This window comes from Tursiops truncatus, chromosome X, assembly GCF_011762595.2.
Source record: "Tursiops truncatus isolate mTurTru1 chromosome X, mTurTru1.mat.Y, whole genome shotgun sequence".
NCBI classification, from domain to species: domain Eukaryota; kingdom Metazoa; phylum Chordata; class Mammalia; order Artiodactyla; family Delphinidae; genus Tursiops; species Tursiops truncatus.
The window spans coordinates 124,620,250-124,636,112 of record NC_047055.1 but is presented as its reverse complement, the minus strand read 5'-3'; the positions used below and the strand labels follow the sequence as shown (position 1 = coordinate 124,636,112).

General features: G+C 43.1%; 1 long non-coding RNA gene across 1 annotated transcript in view; it reads right to left on the bottom strand.

Annotated features, from left to right (window-relative positions):
- The window catches only part of LOC117310137 (uncharacterized), a 241,051-nt gene extending 226,057 nt beyond the window's left edge, over window positions 1-14,994 (bottom strand). The window contains exon 1 of the long non-coding RNA XR_004524382.2: window positions 14,746-14,994. This is a non-coding gene — a long non-coding RNA (uncharacterized lncRNA). The remainder of the gene's footprint in view (window positions 1-14,745) is intronic.
- Window positions 14,995-15,863: the final 869 nt, after the last annotated feature.

The window sequence follows — 15,863 nt, the reverse complement described above, 5'->3', positions numbered from 1 at the left end:
GAGACATTTTCCATCTTTCAATGCATTTTAAAAGAGAAATCATGTATTGAAAATTTGTTGCAGACGATGAAGAAGTAATTGTCTGAAATCATTTCCTTAAGTTTATCGTTCATTTCCTTTTTGGTTATTTATATTGCTTGTTCCCTTGTGTGACCCCGTCTCACCTGCTTTCTTTGCAGTTTAGACAATTTTCTGTTGGCTCCCCTTTCATTTGGTCTTACCTTAGAATAGGTAATTAGCAATGCAAAGGGTCTGCCTTGCAACTTTGGTTCACTTTGTCCTTTAAACTCCCTCTTTTCTGGGTTCGTGCCCCGGTCTGGGAAGATCCCACATGCCGCGGAGCGGCTAGGCCCGTAAACCATGGCCACTGAGCCTGCACATCCGGAACCTGTGCTCCGCAACGGGAGAGGCCACAAAAGTGAGAGGCCCGTGTACCGCAAAAACAAAAAACAAACAAAATAAACTCAAATTAAATGGGCTTCCCTGATGGCGCAGTGGTTGAGAGTCCGCCTGCCGATGCAGGGGACACGGGTTCGTGCCCCAGTCCAGGAAGATCCCACAGGCCGCAGAGCAGCTGGGCCCGTGAGCCATGGCCGCTGAGCCTGCGCGTCCGGAGCCTGTGCTCCGCAACGGGAGAGGCCACAACAGTGAGAGGCCTGCGTACGGCAAAGAAAAAAAAAAAAAACAAAAAAAAAACTCCCTCTTTCCAAGTCAGTTCTTTGCCATTGGGAGCAGGTCTCTTTCAAGATTCAAGAGTTCAGGGAGGGCTTCCCTGGTGGCGCAGTGGTTGAGAGTCCGCCTGCTGATGCAGGGGACACGGGTTCGTGCCCCGGTCCAGGAAGATCCCACATGCCGCGGAGCGGCTGGGCCCGTGGGCCATGGCCGCTGGGCCTGCGCGTCCGGAGCCTGTGCTCCGCAATGGGAAAGGCCACAGCGGTGGGAGGCCCGCGTACCGCAAAAAAAAAAAAAGAGTTCAGGGAGCTGGTACAGATGATAGGGAGACTTTATCCCATAGTCAGTAGATACAGTTGTAAACTTAAAGTCAAGGATGCAATCATCTCAACTTGCTTCACCTCAGACAGCACATAGAGGTAGGAATCTAAGATCCATGGAAACGATGGGAGTGACAGCTTTTTAAAAATGGAAATGCTTTCCTCGTTTTTATTTCCATCAACATAATTGCATCCTGAGCCTGTCCTAAGCTTGTCTCTGCTAGGAGGAGGTGGAGGGAAGTTTACAGTCAGATTTCAGTGTTGAAAATAGGATTTTGCAGCAAGTGATACAGTCCTGACAGACAGGCTTTGTTGAGAGGAAGGATTTACATATGCCCATTTGCATTCCTCTCTAATTCAGGTCTCTGACACTTTTTTTTTCTAGGAGCTATTGATTCTGATGGAGGACAGACTGTCAGTATCTCTGTCTCCTGGCTAGACTGCACACTTAGCCAGGAAGCAGTTTGTCTGCTGGCCTGGAGTTCTCATTTCTTGGTTTCTTTGAAGACAAGGTTTTCTTCCATTTACTTTTTGAGAAAGGGATGTAAGTAAAACAAAAAATGCCTTTATCATATTTAACACGAGTAGTGGATTTTTTAATTTAAATGATTCATCTTACAAGAAAGTCTGTAAACGCTTGGCTTTTCACACCTAATGATCATTTTAAAGTGGTTCCTACATTTCCACCAGAGATATTCACAAGTGCCCACTACACGTCTGTGACTGTCCTGAATGTGTGTCAGTGAATAAAAGAGCATGGTTACTACCTTCTTATACCAGCGTAGTTTGAATTCATCTTCTCCACAACTCCCAAGATCCCTTATTTCTAGCAGAATTAGCTTTGTAAGCCAATTGGCCATGCTGCACACAAAATACCTTTCCTCGTGTGAAACAGAATTGATTCCTCCTTGAAGTTAAATAAGCAAATCTATATTTGAGGAGTGCCAGCTACGTTCAATACCCCTCTCTCTCTTCTTCGATCCAATCCAGATTCATTTCCAAGTTACTGTCCTTTCTCATTTTATATCTGAGATTATATATATACATATAATTTTCAAATCATTTCTCTACATAGTTGATTCTATTGCATGGAGTTCTTCGTTTATATTTCTCATGTATATTTAGAATGTATGTTAGCATTAAGCATGCTTGGCATTCAGCACTGAGTTTAAAGTGAATCAGATATTCAATAAATATTGATGGACGTTCCACAGTTTGGGGGAAGTCTGGATGCCCAATTTGCAAGAAGGAAAGAGCCACTTTCCAGACACATTATTTTTTCCAATTTAAGGTCTTAACTGACATGATTAGTCTAGAATATAGTAATTAAGATTTGTTTGCTTTAGTTAATAGTCATGAAAGCACCAATGTTTCTGTTAGAAAATTAAGCAATTAAGATGACTATTGCTCATTACGGATGGCAATATAAATGCTTATTTCCAAGGGGGAAGAGTTCTAAATATTTCATCACAGTGCCTAATCATTTAATTGGGAATCTTGCCTACTGATAAATGACGCTTAAATCATGCAGATATAAACACACTGCATTGTTTGGAAAATTGCATCAATGTTGAATTTGAGCTTTTTTAAAAATTTATTTTATTTATTTTTTAATTTTGGCTGCATTGGGTCTTCGTTCCTGCGTGCAGGCTTTCTCTAGTTGCGGCGAGAGGGGTCTACTCTTCATTGCTGTGTGTGGGACTCTCATCGCGGTGGCTTCTTATTGTGGAGAATGGGCTCTAGGCGTGCGGGCTTCAATAGTTGCGTTGCGTGGGCTCGGTAGTCATGGCACGAGGGCTCAGTTGTGGGTCACGGGCTCTAGAGCACAGGCTCAGTAGTTGTGGCGCACGGGCTTAGTTGCTCCGCAGCACGTGGGATCGTCCCGTACCAGGGCTCAAACTCATGTCCCTTGCACTGGCAGGCGGATTCCTAACCACTGCGCCACCAGGGAAGCCCCGAATTTCAGCTTTTAAATGGAAAGAAAGTATTCTAACTAAAGAAAATGACTATTCTCTAAATTCCTCAGGCATGTCTAAAAATACCGAGAAAATGAAAGAGCATGTTGTTATTAGGGATGAGTTAGGTCTGGCATAGACTCAGGAAAGGAAAAGAATACAATTTAAAAACAATCATAACTCCATTATTTGGAATTTATCCTAAAGAAATAATCAGATTTATGAAAAGACTTGTGTATAAGGATGTTTACTATAATTTTACTGATAGTAGTGAAAATCGGAAACAAGTGCAAATGCTCAACAAAATGAAATTAGCTGAATAAATTCTGTGGTACTAATCAGCCACTAACAGTCAGATTAAAATACGTATCACATTGGCAGTTTTTTAAAGTACAGCATTTTATTTTTAAAGCAGGATGCAAAATTATATATACAGTATGATCCTAAATTTGTAAACATTTCCTAAGATGTATATATCACATATCACATTTAAATATACATTATAGGGACTTCGCTGGTGGTCCAGTGGTAAAGAATCTGCCTTGCAACGCAGGGGATGCAGGTTCGATCCCTGGTCAGGGAACTAAGATCCCACATGCCGTGGGTCAACTAAGCCCATGTGCCACAACTAGAGACGAGAAAATCCGCTGCCACTACTAGAGAGAAGCCTGCGCACCACAAGTGCCCATGCGCTGCAACGAAAGATCCCACGTGCCACAACTAAGACCTGACACTGCCAAAAAAATAAAACTAATAAATAAGTAAATAAGTCAATAAATATAAGCATTCTTGGCCAGCTCCGGTCTCCTATCTCAGGCTGGCACAGCTGCTTGTGCAAGAGGAAGACACACTAAAAAGGAAAAAAGAAAACAAGGTGCAATATGGAGTATGCTAGAGTACGTCCGAAAGAGAAAAGTCCTAAGGATAAACAGAAGCAGAGCATGGGAAGTGGGAATGATGTGTTGGACCGTGGAGGGAAAGCCTTGGAAAGTTCCCTGAGAAGGTATGTGTGGAGTAAAGATCCAGAGGGAGGTCGTGAAAGACAGAGAAAAGAGAAACAGCAGAAAAGAGAAACTAGGAGCGGGGAACACACCTAGTGCCCAAGAGAAGTATGGCGCCTGAGAAGGATGGGAAGCCTTCTGCCGTTTAGAGCAAATGAGTAAAATTATCTGACACACATGTTCCCAGGATCACTGACCACACAGTGCCGCCAAGAGAAAGCTCCCACTGCACGTGCCAACCTGCCCCACTGGTCTTTCAGAGCTGCCCAATATTTGGTACATGCGCCAGCATTTTCCAAGTTACTCCCATTTCCCCAAATCCACTTTGTCCTTGACTACACAGTACCTCTGGGCATCCTGGTTCCTCTGGTGCAAAAGTTGTGGTTTCCACTCTTTGATTAGCCAGTTCCGACTTGGGCACTGAAACCGCCAATTAGTGTTGTACTCTTTGTCATGACACGAATTGGTTTTTATTTTAGCATCTTTTTACTTCTCTGCCTCTCATCTCAGACGGTGAGTGTTTTGAGGACAAGAACTCTTCTCAGAAGAACTCATGGTCATCCACGAATTAAAAGGAAGAGTATTTGCAGAAGACCGCAGAAATCCCAAAACCAAATTTGGAAAATGGCAAATAGAGTGCTCAATAGGAAAAAGAACAGATCACTGGAAACAGACACCCAGAAAGGGGAGATGGTAGATGGAGGCCCCTTGTTAATTTCGCAAGTGGAACAGACATTTCTCTGTCACCATATTAGTTTATCCTCCTATTATCCCTCCACAGACCTGGTCCAAACTGCATGCATCAGGAGTCTTAAGGATGGGAAATTTGGTAGGAAAGAGGGTTGTGCGAGAACCTTAGGATAACTGGGTTTCTCAGAGATGTTTTTACTGGACAGATTTTTGAGGGCTTTGAGGGGCTTTTGATTTTGAATATATAAGGTTTGTCAACAGGAAGGTAGCTCTTTCTCCTTATTACTTGGACCACTTCATGCCTTCTCCTTGGACAACAGTCTTAGCTCATGAGACCCCGAGACCTGAGGATGTAACTCCGAGGAGACAGGGTCCACTTTCCCTGTTCAAAGTCGCAATCCTAAAGAGGAAACTGTCTGTGAATTTTCATCCAGTTCAGCAGAAGTGGAGGCTCTGATGATGATACATGGCAGAAATGAGGACAGTGCATTGGGCTGAGGCTCCCTTATCCTTTGTCATTTTTAAAAAAATAATTTATATTTATATTTTTGGCTGCACTGGGTCCTCGTTGCTGCACACGGGCTTTCTCTAGTTGTGGCGAGTGGGGGCTACTCTTCGTTGCAGTGCATGGGCTTCTCATTGTGGTGGCTTCTCTTGCTGTGGAGCACAGGCTCTAGGCGTGCGGGCTTCATTAGTTGTGGCATGTGTGCTCAGTAGCTGCGGCTCGTGGGCTCTAGAGCACAGGCTCAGTAGTTGTGGTGCACGGGCTTAGTTGCTCTGCGGCATGTGGGATCTTCCCGGACCAGGGCTCGAACCCACGTCCCCTGCCTTGGCAGGCAGATTCTGAACCACTGCACCACCAGGGAAGTCCCACTCTTTGTCATTTTTAACATGACATGGCAGACAGTTCAGGACACTGAAGAATCACAAAACATAAAGAAATATCAAGCTTGTTTACCATGCAATTCCTCCACAGAGGCTTCCATTTACGGATTATGGGGGTCCAGCTGATCTCTAAATTAAGAGGTGGTCCAACAAGATGATGGACAATTTGAGAAGGGTCTTAGTGTACACACTGATTTTTATTCTATTAAGAAAACACTGCACAACATAACTGAATTAAAAGTAGTAATTTTTAAGGTGTTCATTATGAATACCAATTTGATTGGGTTTTTTTTTTCCAGATATCAATTCACGGGGAGTGGAGTTAAATTTATACAGGGACTTGTACATTCTCACGAATTAAGTCTGCTTCAGAATCAGAATTTTTGAGATGCACCGAGGGGAAACAAATGGGGGGATCTATGCTAGGTAGTACTCCTGATAAACTTTCACTTAAAAATGCCCATGTTATAATTCATCGTTCTCTCAAAGGTTTCCTTTTACTGACAAGTAGGTTCAGATTTTTTTTTAATGTATTTGGATTTAAATAAATTCACTCAGTAAGTTCATACTCCATGGTATACACAAGAGTCCTCTGGCATTCATGAAAAATAAAAGTATTGTAGAACACATTAAAAAATAAAGTGGATATTGAAAATGAAAGGAAAGTTATGGTTTGCTCAGTGGTCTCCAAGTACTTCGTTTAATCAAATGTTTAATACTGGTAATCTCCCCTACTCTCTCATCCCACAAGACTGTTCATTTTGCTGGTTCTGGGCTCCACTTTTAATCAGTTCGGGCACTCAGTACATGCACTCAGGGAAATAATTTCCCTATTTCTATTTTCTCCTACTGCAGCAAAAGAGGAAATGTTTCCATTTCTAGAAGTTATTTGAGATGACTTCCAGTGAAGTGGATTGTGTAGATGTATGGAAAGTAGCATGAGTGTATTTTCCAGGGCAAGATCGTTCTCAATAAACACTCACATTTCCCCCTTGTTTTACAATTTTCAAAACCATTTCACATACATTATCTCATGATGAGATTCAATCCAAAGAGAAAATTAACTGGAAATACAGTTATTTCTATGATTTGAGCAACTCTGTTATTTTTGTGCATTTCTCTGTACCAGTGAACACACAGGGTAGAAATATAAGTAAACAATTTACAAATATTTTAAAATGCCATTTACAAAACAAACAAAGACACTTTGACTGAATGTCCATATTTCCGTGTTACGAAGCAGAATTTTCATATTATTTTTGGTATTCAAGATACACAAATTGTCTCTATCTTGACGTATAGAGATTATATATATAGTTATGCATAGAAATTATACATGTAAATATATTCTAATTTAATTTTTAAAATAAGGAGCAAAATTCTTGAAACGAATCTGAAGAATAATGAAGGGATAGACTTGTGACTAGATATATACATACATACATGTATATATAATGTTTTATTGGAGAAAAATTAGAAAAAATTCTGATTAAACAGTTTTCCAAAAAATTCAGCCAATATTCCACATTAGAGATAAGAACTGTAAATCTTACTTGAAGTTTTAGTTTCCCGGTCACTGAACAATATGTTTGATTGTATCTGTGTTTATCATCAGATATAGTACTCTCTTATATGGCAGAAATGGACAGAACATTGTAAATCAACTCTACTCCAATAAAATAAATTTTTTAAAAAAGCACAAGGTGATACCATCACACATGTGAATTTAAGATACGGGTTATTTAATTAACCCATCTATCCTGGGGAAGGAAGCTATGCTGCTGCTTTGCTACTGTAAACCTCCTTGGGATTATGTATTTCCCCATTTGTGCTATTTTCCTTTGGGTTACATTTCTAAAATTATGTCTACAGAGACAAATTTAAGACTTTTTAAAGGCGTTTCATTATATAATTCCAAATGGCCTCCCAGAAAGGTTACATAAAATTATTCAAAGTGTCCAAGAGTACTACTCTTTACCACATAACACCACCCACATTTTCTATTGTTTCTTGTAATATGTTAATCTCGTCGTGGAAAATTGGCACAGTGTTTAACTCTAAGCATTGTTTGTTTATTAGCGAATTTAAATATAAGACATGAAACACCACAAAACTCCAAGAAGAGAACATAGCCAAAACATTCTCTGACATAAATTGTACCAATGTTTTCTTAGGTCAGTCTCCCAAGGCAATAGAAATAAAAGCAAAAATAAACAAATGGGACCGTGTCAAATTTACAAGCTTTTGTATAGCCAAGGAAACCATCAACAAAAGACAACCTAGGGACTGGGAGAAAATATTCACAAACAACGCAACCGACAAGGGCTTAATCTGCAAAACACACGAACAGTTCACCCAACTCAGCAACAAAAAAACAAGCAACCCAATCAGAAAATGAGAAGACCTGTATAAATATTTCTCCACAGATGAAATACAGGTGCCCAACAGGCACATGAAAAGATGCTCAACATTGCCAATTACTGGAGAAATGCACATCGAAACCACAGTGAGGTTATCACCCCACACCAGTCAGAATGGCCGTCAACAGAAAGTCTACAAATAACAAATGCTGAAGAAGGTCTGGAGAAAAGGGAGCCCTCCTACACCGCTGGCAGGTATGTAAACTGGTGCAGCCACTATGGAGAACAGTATGGAGGTTCCTTAAAAATACCAAAGATAGAGCTACTATATGATCCAGCAATCCCACTCCTGGTTATATATCCGGAAAAGATGAAAACTCTAATTAGAAAAGATACATGCGCCCCAATGTTCATTGCAGCACTATTTACAATAGCCAAGACATGGAAGCAACCTAAATGTCTATCGACAGATGAACAGATAAAGAAGATGCAGTGGGGGGCTTCCCTGGTGGCGCAGTGGTTGAGAGTCCGCCTGCCGATGCAGGGGACGTGGGTTCGTACCCCAGTCCGGGAGGATCCTGCACGCTGCGGAGTGGCTGGGCCCGTGGGCCATGGCCGCTGAGCCTGCGCGTCCGGAGCCTGTGTGCGTCCGGAGCCTGTGCTCCACAACGGGAGAGGCCACAGCAGTGAGAGGCCCGTGTACCGCAAAAAAAAAAAAGAAGATGCAGTGTGTGTATATATATACACGCGCACACGCACACACACACGCGCGCGCACACACACACACACACACACACACACACAATGGAATAGTACTCACCCCTTAAAAAGAATGAAACAATGCCATTTGCAGCAACGCAGATGGACCTAGAGATTATCATAGTAAGTGAAGTATGTTAGACAAAGATAAATACCATCTGATATCGCTTATATGTGGAATCTAAATATGGCACAAATGAGCTTATCTACAGAAAGACTCACAGACATAAAGAACAGACTTGTGGTTGCCAGTGTGGGGGGTGTGGGCGACGGATAAATTAGGAGTTTGGGATGAGCAGATGCAAACTATCATATATAGAAGGGATAAACAACAAGGTCCTACTGTATGGCACAGGGAACTATATTGAATATCCCATGATAAACCATAATGGAAAAGAATATGAAAAAGAACATATATATACATATATATACGTATATATATGTATGTGTATATATATATATAAAACTGAGTCACCTTGCTGTACAGCAGAAATTAACAGAACATTGTAAATCAACTCTACTCCAATAAAATAAATTTTAAAAAAAGCACCAGGTGATACCATCACACTCATGTGAATTTCAAAGTTTACACAGACTCACAATAGTGAGTGCTGCTAGGATGTGAAATGGTGGTACCCAAAGGAACTTTTTGGTGATGATAAAAGCTTCTATCTGTGCTGCCAAATATTGGGGCCACATGCAGCCACTGAGCACTTGAAACTTGGTTACTGGGACTGAGGAACTAAATTTTAAATTTTATTTCATAGTCATTAAATTTAAATGACCACATGTGGCTGGTGGCTACCATACTGGATAGCACAGATACAGAACATTAGGGGAATGCTGGGGGGAAGGGTGTAAATTAATACCAGCTCTTTGAAACATGTACATACAGTTGAACATACATATCCCTTAAGAGGCGTCAGTTTCACTTTTAGGGATATATGCAAAATTGTGCTCGCCAGCGTTATTTATAAGAGCCGCAAATGGGAAACACATCGAATGGTGTCAAAGGTAGATTCGATCAATAAATGATAGTATTTTTTGTATCATGGAACACCACATGTCACTGAAGATAAACTAACCACCACTAAGCACAACAGCACTGGTGGATCTCACAAATGTAACGTGAAGCATTAGAAGTCAGATGCAGCAGAGTATTCTATGATTCTAGTTTTATAAATATTAAAAGGAGCCTAAAGTAATCTGTGGCATGAAAAGTCATGATTGGGAGAAGTGGGCAGGGGACGAGTTGTTGGGAGAATCTTCTTGCAATGGTCAACTTTTTGACCAAGGAGATGCAGACACAAATTATTCACTTGTGATAACTCAAGCTTCGTATGAATGATCTGTGCACTTTTCAGTTATATACGCTCTATTTTCATATAGACGGTGAACACAAAGCAGAGAATGACATATCAGCAACATACTAATGACATATAAGATTATACCATAGTGTCAGAAGATGTGAACATCAACACGTAAAGTTGTAAAAAAAAAAAAAAAAAGTAGGGACCCCTTCCCTAATTTGTCTTAGGTACACACAAAAGTGGTATAGTAGATCTTTAGAGTGCTGTTTGACTAAGTGTAACATAAAAATTGTTAAGTGGTAAGAAAACATTATGTTATTGGTTTGACTGGCAATGTTCTCTTTCAGAGAACCAGATAAAAGTGGCGTGTCATACGACCAAGCTTCTTTGGGTTCAAGGAAATGCAGTATCTAATTTTTGAGGTTTCCTAAAGCAACATAAGACACCTCCACAGAGTGGGCACCATACTACAGGATGGGTCATAAACCCATCGTAAATCAAATGCTACTCCCATCGAGGGGAGATCAGAAGTGAAGGAGATGGGAAGCAGAAGAGGTGACCAAGGAGGCCCGCAGTAAGCAGTGGTTCCCAAAGGGAATTTCATGGGTATGTAAATAGGAATAAGAAGGGAACTTTCCTCGTTCATTCCATCAAAACTCCAGGGAAGTTTCTCTGTCTCCTTTTGTCACTCCTAATGAATCATGGCAACTAAATTAACTATTTTGCCCAAGGGGTGTCTTTGCCTATGGGTGGGTAAAGACAAAGACAGATATTTAGCAAAAAAAAAAAAAAATTGTTATTGAAAACTAGACTTACATGTGCCTTGGTAATTCATTCAGAATAGCCCTTTTAGGTTGTCACATATCTGAAAATACAACAATGATTTACTGAACACATTCACCCCGTGTCAAGTGCAATCCGAACTCCAAGTTTATATTTTAAATGTTGGTAGGTTTGGATTGTAGAAACCAGGAATGCCCATAGACTGTTTCACCTGAATTCACGATGCTTTTGTTTTATTTATCCTCAAGTCAACTGGACTATCTTTGACAAGCTCGGCATCATGGAATATATTGTGTAAAGACCTCTCGAATCTTGAGTCAGTGTCTTTTACGATAATTACAATGTCCGAGGAGTTTTCAGAACCGGAAGGCATTCGGTGATATTTTAGCCTTGTTATTTCCATTCTTCTTCTGACAAGAACTTCACCGTATGAAAAGCACCATTGTTTTTGAATTCCATCATGATCAGCAATGAAAATGGAACCCAAAGAACGCGTAAACTTTATCATGCTCTTTTCTCCCCTGACCTTTCCCAACTTCTGCTCAATTTGATGTAAACAAAGGCGGGCATTCATGATCATATATTATCAGAAATTTTATTCTGTGAACAGCAAAAGCAAACATACCCTTCTAGACATTTGCACTGGAACACTGGCAGGGGTCTCTCAGGATGAATTTATACTTCCAATTAGATGCGTGATTTTGTTCACGTCTTCATCCCCAACTCCACCCCGGTGCGGCCCAGTGTCCACGGAAAAGCTGATGGCATCTTGGAGTGTCTGACTGAACCAGAGGCAATCCCTGTAATCTTGCTATTGTTCACCTCAGGAGTTGGGTGTGTTATGTGATTCTTGCTAATCAGATGAGGGACGTCTTCTGCAAGGGTCACAGGAGAGTGTCCTCCTAACTAGCAGAGACGCACAGAAGAGATGTTCTCTTTGCTGCTACATCACATCTCTCTGTCCTGAAGCCAAGCCTGTAACTCCGAAGCTGAAGACAGCCAACTCCCAAGACTGCAGAGCAGGAAGACAGAAAACACCTGGATTCCCGATGACCTCACTGTGTGGGTTGATTCTCTCACCTGATGTCCACCTTACCCCTGGGCTTCCTGAGAACTAAAATCTGGACCTACCTGACCAGCTTATCAGACCCAGTGTCTGGCAGGTGGATGGAAACAAAATGAGGGCAGTTTATCATAGCTGACCAAATACAGTACCTATCCCTCACTATGCTGAAATTGAAATGAAACATTTATTTCCTAATACACTTGACCTGTTTATCTCTTAAAATACTTTTAAATAATGGGAAGGAAATTCAAGCAAGTAACAGATATTGTATGCTAAGTCCACAGATGCCCACAAAGCCCACCGATGCCCATTTGATTAGCTCTATGACCTTAAAGGATGAGATTCCCTCCACTTTGTTGAGAAGCAAACCAGGCTGGCTAAACCAAAAGAAGATGTGCCCAGCTGAGAAGCAAGGCAGAACCAATTTTTAGAAAAGCAAATGCTTCTCTAAGATGTACTGGTTTGTATCTGACAGAATATCTATGAAACTTTTTTCGTTCAGTCTTGGCCGAACCCTTTAAACAAATTAATTTGACCAAAGAAGCAGCTTTTTTTCCCCTAAATGAAGAATGTGTCCCCGAAGATGAACAAGACAGGAAATGAGTAGCTAAAACTGTTTCTAAAGGAGAGTTCATTCATTTCACATAATTCTGGGGTAACTATCGTATCCACGGTACTGTGTGAGGTCCCAGGAAATCACAGATGACAAGCCCCAGATTCTGCCATCGGTGGAGACAGCAGGGGTTCCTGTGCAGAGAATAGAGAGCTCGTGCACACGCGAACATCTGTGCACACGCACGCTGATTATGTGGGGCCACAGAGGTATCCTGCAGCGCGAAAACCAGATGACAGGCCAGGGTCAAGTCGGCAGAGTTTGGCAAGTCCAGAACTAGCCTGTTTTGACTTCCTCAGCTGACCGGTGTATTCACAGCCTCTCTGTCTGCTATGGACTCAATGTTTGAGCCTCCACATTAAGTCACTAACCTCCCAATGTGAACATGTTAAAATCAAGGACACTTGCCAAACAACCAAATAGGCAAAAACACGGTTCAAGGCCTAGAGAAGATGGAGAGATGATTTCTAGCTGGGGTGATTGGGGAGGTTGATTTGAGGGCAGTGTGGGCTGGGTTTCTTCCCACCAGGAGGAACATATAAAGCAAACAGGGTTGTAGAAGTTGGACCTCTTCCATCGGGCGGGTCCTTCCAAAAGTGTGTTCCACTTAATAGAGACCTTAGAATCCTTCCATGTTCAAAGCGTCTTGCATTGACAGCACTCGGTACGACGTACCCTTCTTTGAATGATCGAAGGCACACCAGTTCATTCAAGGCTCTGAGAAGTCCTGCAGATGGTGATCTAGAATTTCCCAACAGAATTTCTCAAATGCGTAACGAGTCATGAAAACGAGTCTTGGGAACGACCTTGTCATTATGGTGAACCTGGCAATGACTGTGGGCAGGAACGTGATAATCTGGGAGAGCTGAAATTGTGGGGAGCTAGACTCAGGGAATTAGGTGCCTGGGGGATAACTCAAGATTGGCCAAAAGAAAACACCCAAAAAACAAACAAAAACTAAACAGTGCTCAGTTTGCTGCTGCTTTTCTCACTGTAACTTAGTAGATAACAATCCCAGAGGTTCAACAGACTTTGCATAAGTGTGAAATTGCCAGAAGTAGAAACACAGTACAGACCAAATTAAAATAATTTCTATTTCATTTAGATGTGGCTGGCCTAACTACAAGACCCACTTAAAAAAAATCATATTTACTTAAAATTTGTCCGACAGTATTTAAAGATAAAGACACACATTAGCAACAGTTTCTAGAGCTGGCCGAGAGCCTAGCCCGCTAAAGCATGACCACACACTCCACAAATTTCTACGCCAACAGGAGTTGCCACCCTAGTCTCAAAATTCTATGGAGATGGTGTCCTTTGTTGGGTTTGAACTCTGCTTCGGTCTCGCATAAATCTTTGACTTGGGGAAGATTACTGATCTCACAACCAAAGCCAATAAGAGCGAACAAAATTGAGGTGGGCTTATTAAACCAGGAACAAAAGAAGGATCCTCACAATAGATATGATTATTGGAAATTCTGCACAATAAATGAAACACAGAGTGGAAAGAAGAGGCACAAATATTGGAAATGACAAGGCAAAGTTGGATTTATTTACAGATGCTATGACAGCCCGCCTCGCCAAAGCATACGGGTCCGCTCTTAGAAGGTTAGGCACATTGATGAGTCCCGAACTATTTTAATCTGTTTCCTCTGTCAAACGTAAGTAAAAAACACTGAAGCTCCTGAGGCAACAGGACACAGAACATAAACCCAGAGATGCACTCCGTGGGAGATCGTTTCCACCAGCCCCAACTCATGTTCATTATATCAGGAACCACCCTTCACCTGCGGCCCCTCCTCGGTCAGCAGGACAGGTGAAGGAATTTGTCCTTTTTTCTAACAGCCTTGGAAAACCACGGAGGGTTGAAGCAGGTACGGACATGATCTAATTGCTGCTTCAGACAATGCTCCGACTATAGAGAGAAGGTTGGCTTATGGGGAAAAGGCCAAGAGCAGAGAGGCCAGCCAGGAGGAGGTGTTTGCTCCAAAGGAGTAGAAAATAATAATAATTATTATTATTAAAGGAAAACTGTTTCTCTATTCACAGCACTTCCGACACCCAACGTGTGGGTCTTCCACACCGAGCAGGTCTCCAGTTCTCCTGGGACACCAGCTGGGTGCCGTCCACTTCAATTCAACTCTGATAGGAGCCCGGGGGCGCGCAGACCTCACGGGGTAAAGACTCGGTGCCCCAGGACGGCTCCCACGTCAACCCCAAGCGCAGGGACTGGGTCCCCAGGCCGCCCACACTTGTGTCCGACAAGGCTACACACGGAGGGTCCCCGTGACGCCCTCCTCAGAGAACGCAGGCAACACGTGGCTGACTCACCCGTTTATCAGAAAGGGACGAACAGCCAAAGAGAGCGGTGGAGGGCGAGGCCCGGGGGGGCCCCGAGCGCCGGAGCGCCTGTCTCCGTGGAGCTTGGGGGTCGTCACTCTGCCAACGTGCGGACGGGTTGCCCAACCCGGAAGCGCTCGGAACTCCTCAACGTAGAGACTTTACGGGGCTGCAGCCAGGAACGACTGTCGAAAGCCTCGCGCAACGTGAGCCGCTCGAGCCCCGCCCCCTCCGCGCTCCGTGGCGCCTGGGGGCGGGGCTGGACGGGCCCACCCTCTCGTCACGTGGTTGATTCCTCCGGGCAACCGGCCCGCACCTCGCAGGGCTACGCCTCAGCGCAGACTCGGGCGCGGCGCGGTTCGTTCCGAGGGTCGCAGGATGCTCCTCTGGCCTGCGTGACTCAGGAAGCTCCTAGGGTTTCGGGAGCTCTGCGCCAGGAGCCAGGAGGTCACCGTGCATTAGGATGCGCCCTAAATCCAATAATAAGGGTCCTTATGATAAGAAAAGAAGACACGGAAGAGGAGCCCCATGAAGACGGAGGCAGAGACGGGAGGGATGCGACCACAAGCCCAGGGACGCCTGGAGCCCCCAGAAGCTGGAAGAGGCAGGAGGGACCCTCCCCTGGAACCTCTGCAGGGAGCGCGGCCCTGCCCACACCTGGATCTCAGAGGTGTGGTCTCCAGGACTAGGGGAGGATAAATGTTTGTTGTTTAGAGCCACCTGGTTTTTGGTAATTTTTTGTACAGGTAATTTTTTCCTGTACTAGGAAATTAGTACAGACCTGTAGTATATACGGAATGTCTTTTACGCCATACCTTACCTCTTTCAGGGGTACTTACTTTTTAACTTTTAGTTCCAGTTATTTTATAAAAGACTCGGTAATCAAGTGAAGGGTGGAAATTCAGATAGCACCATGCAGGTAGGGAGAGTTTTGTTTGGAAGAGCGAGCCTTTGTCAGCACACCGAAATGCCGCTACTTAGGAGAGGAGAGAGGTCCTCCTGACACCTCCGCCTGACCCCTTGGTTCACAAGCACAGGTTACAGGTGAGCTGCATGTACAGCTACAAGAACCACCTGTGGGTGATTAAACTTGCCAGATGCCTGGGATG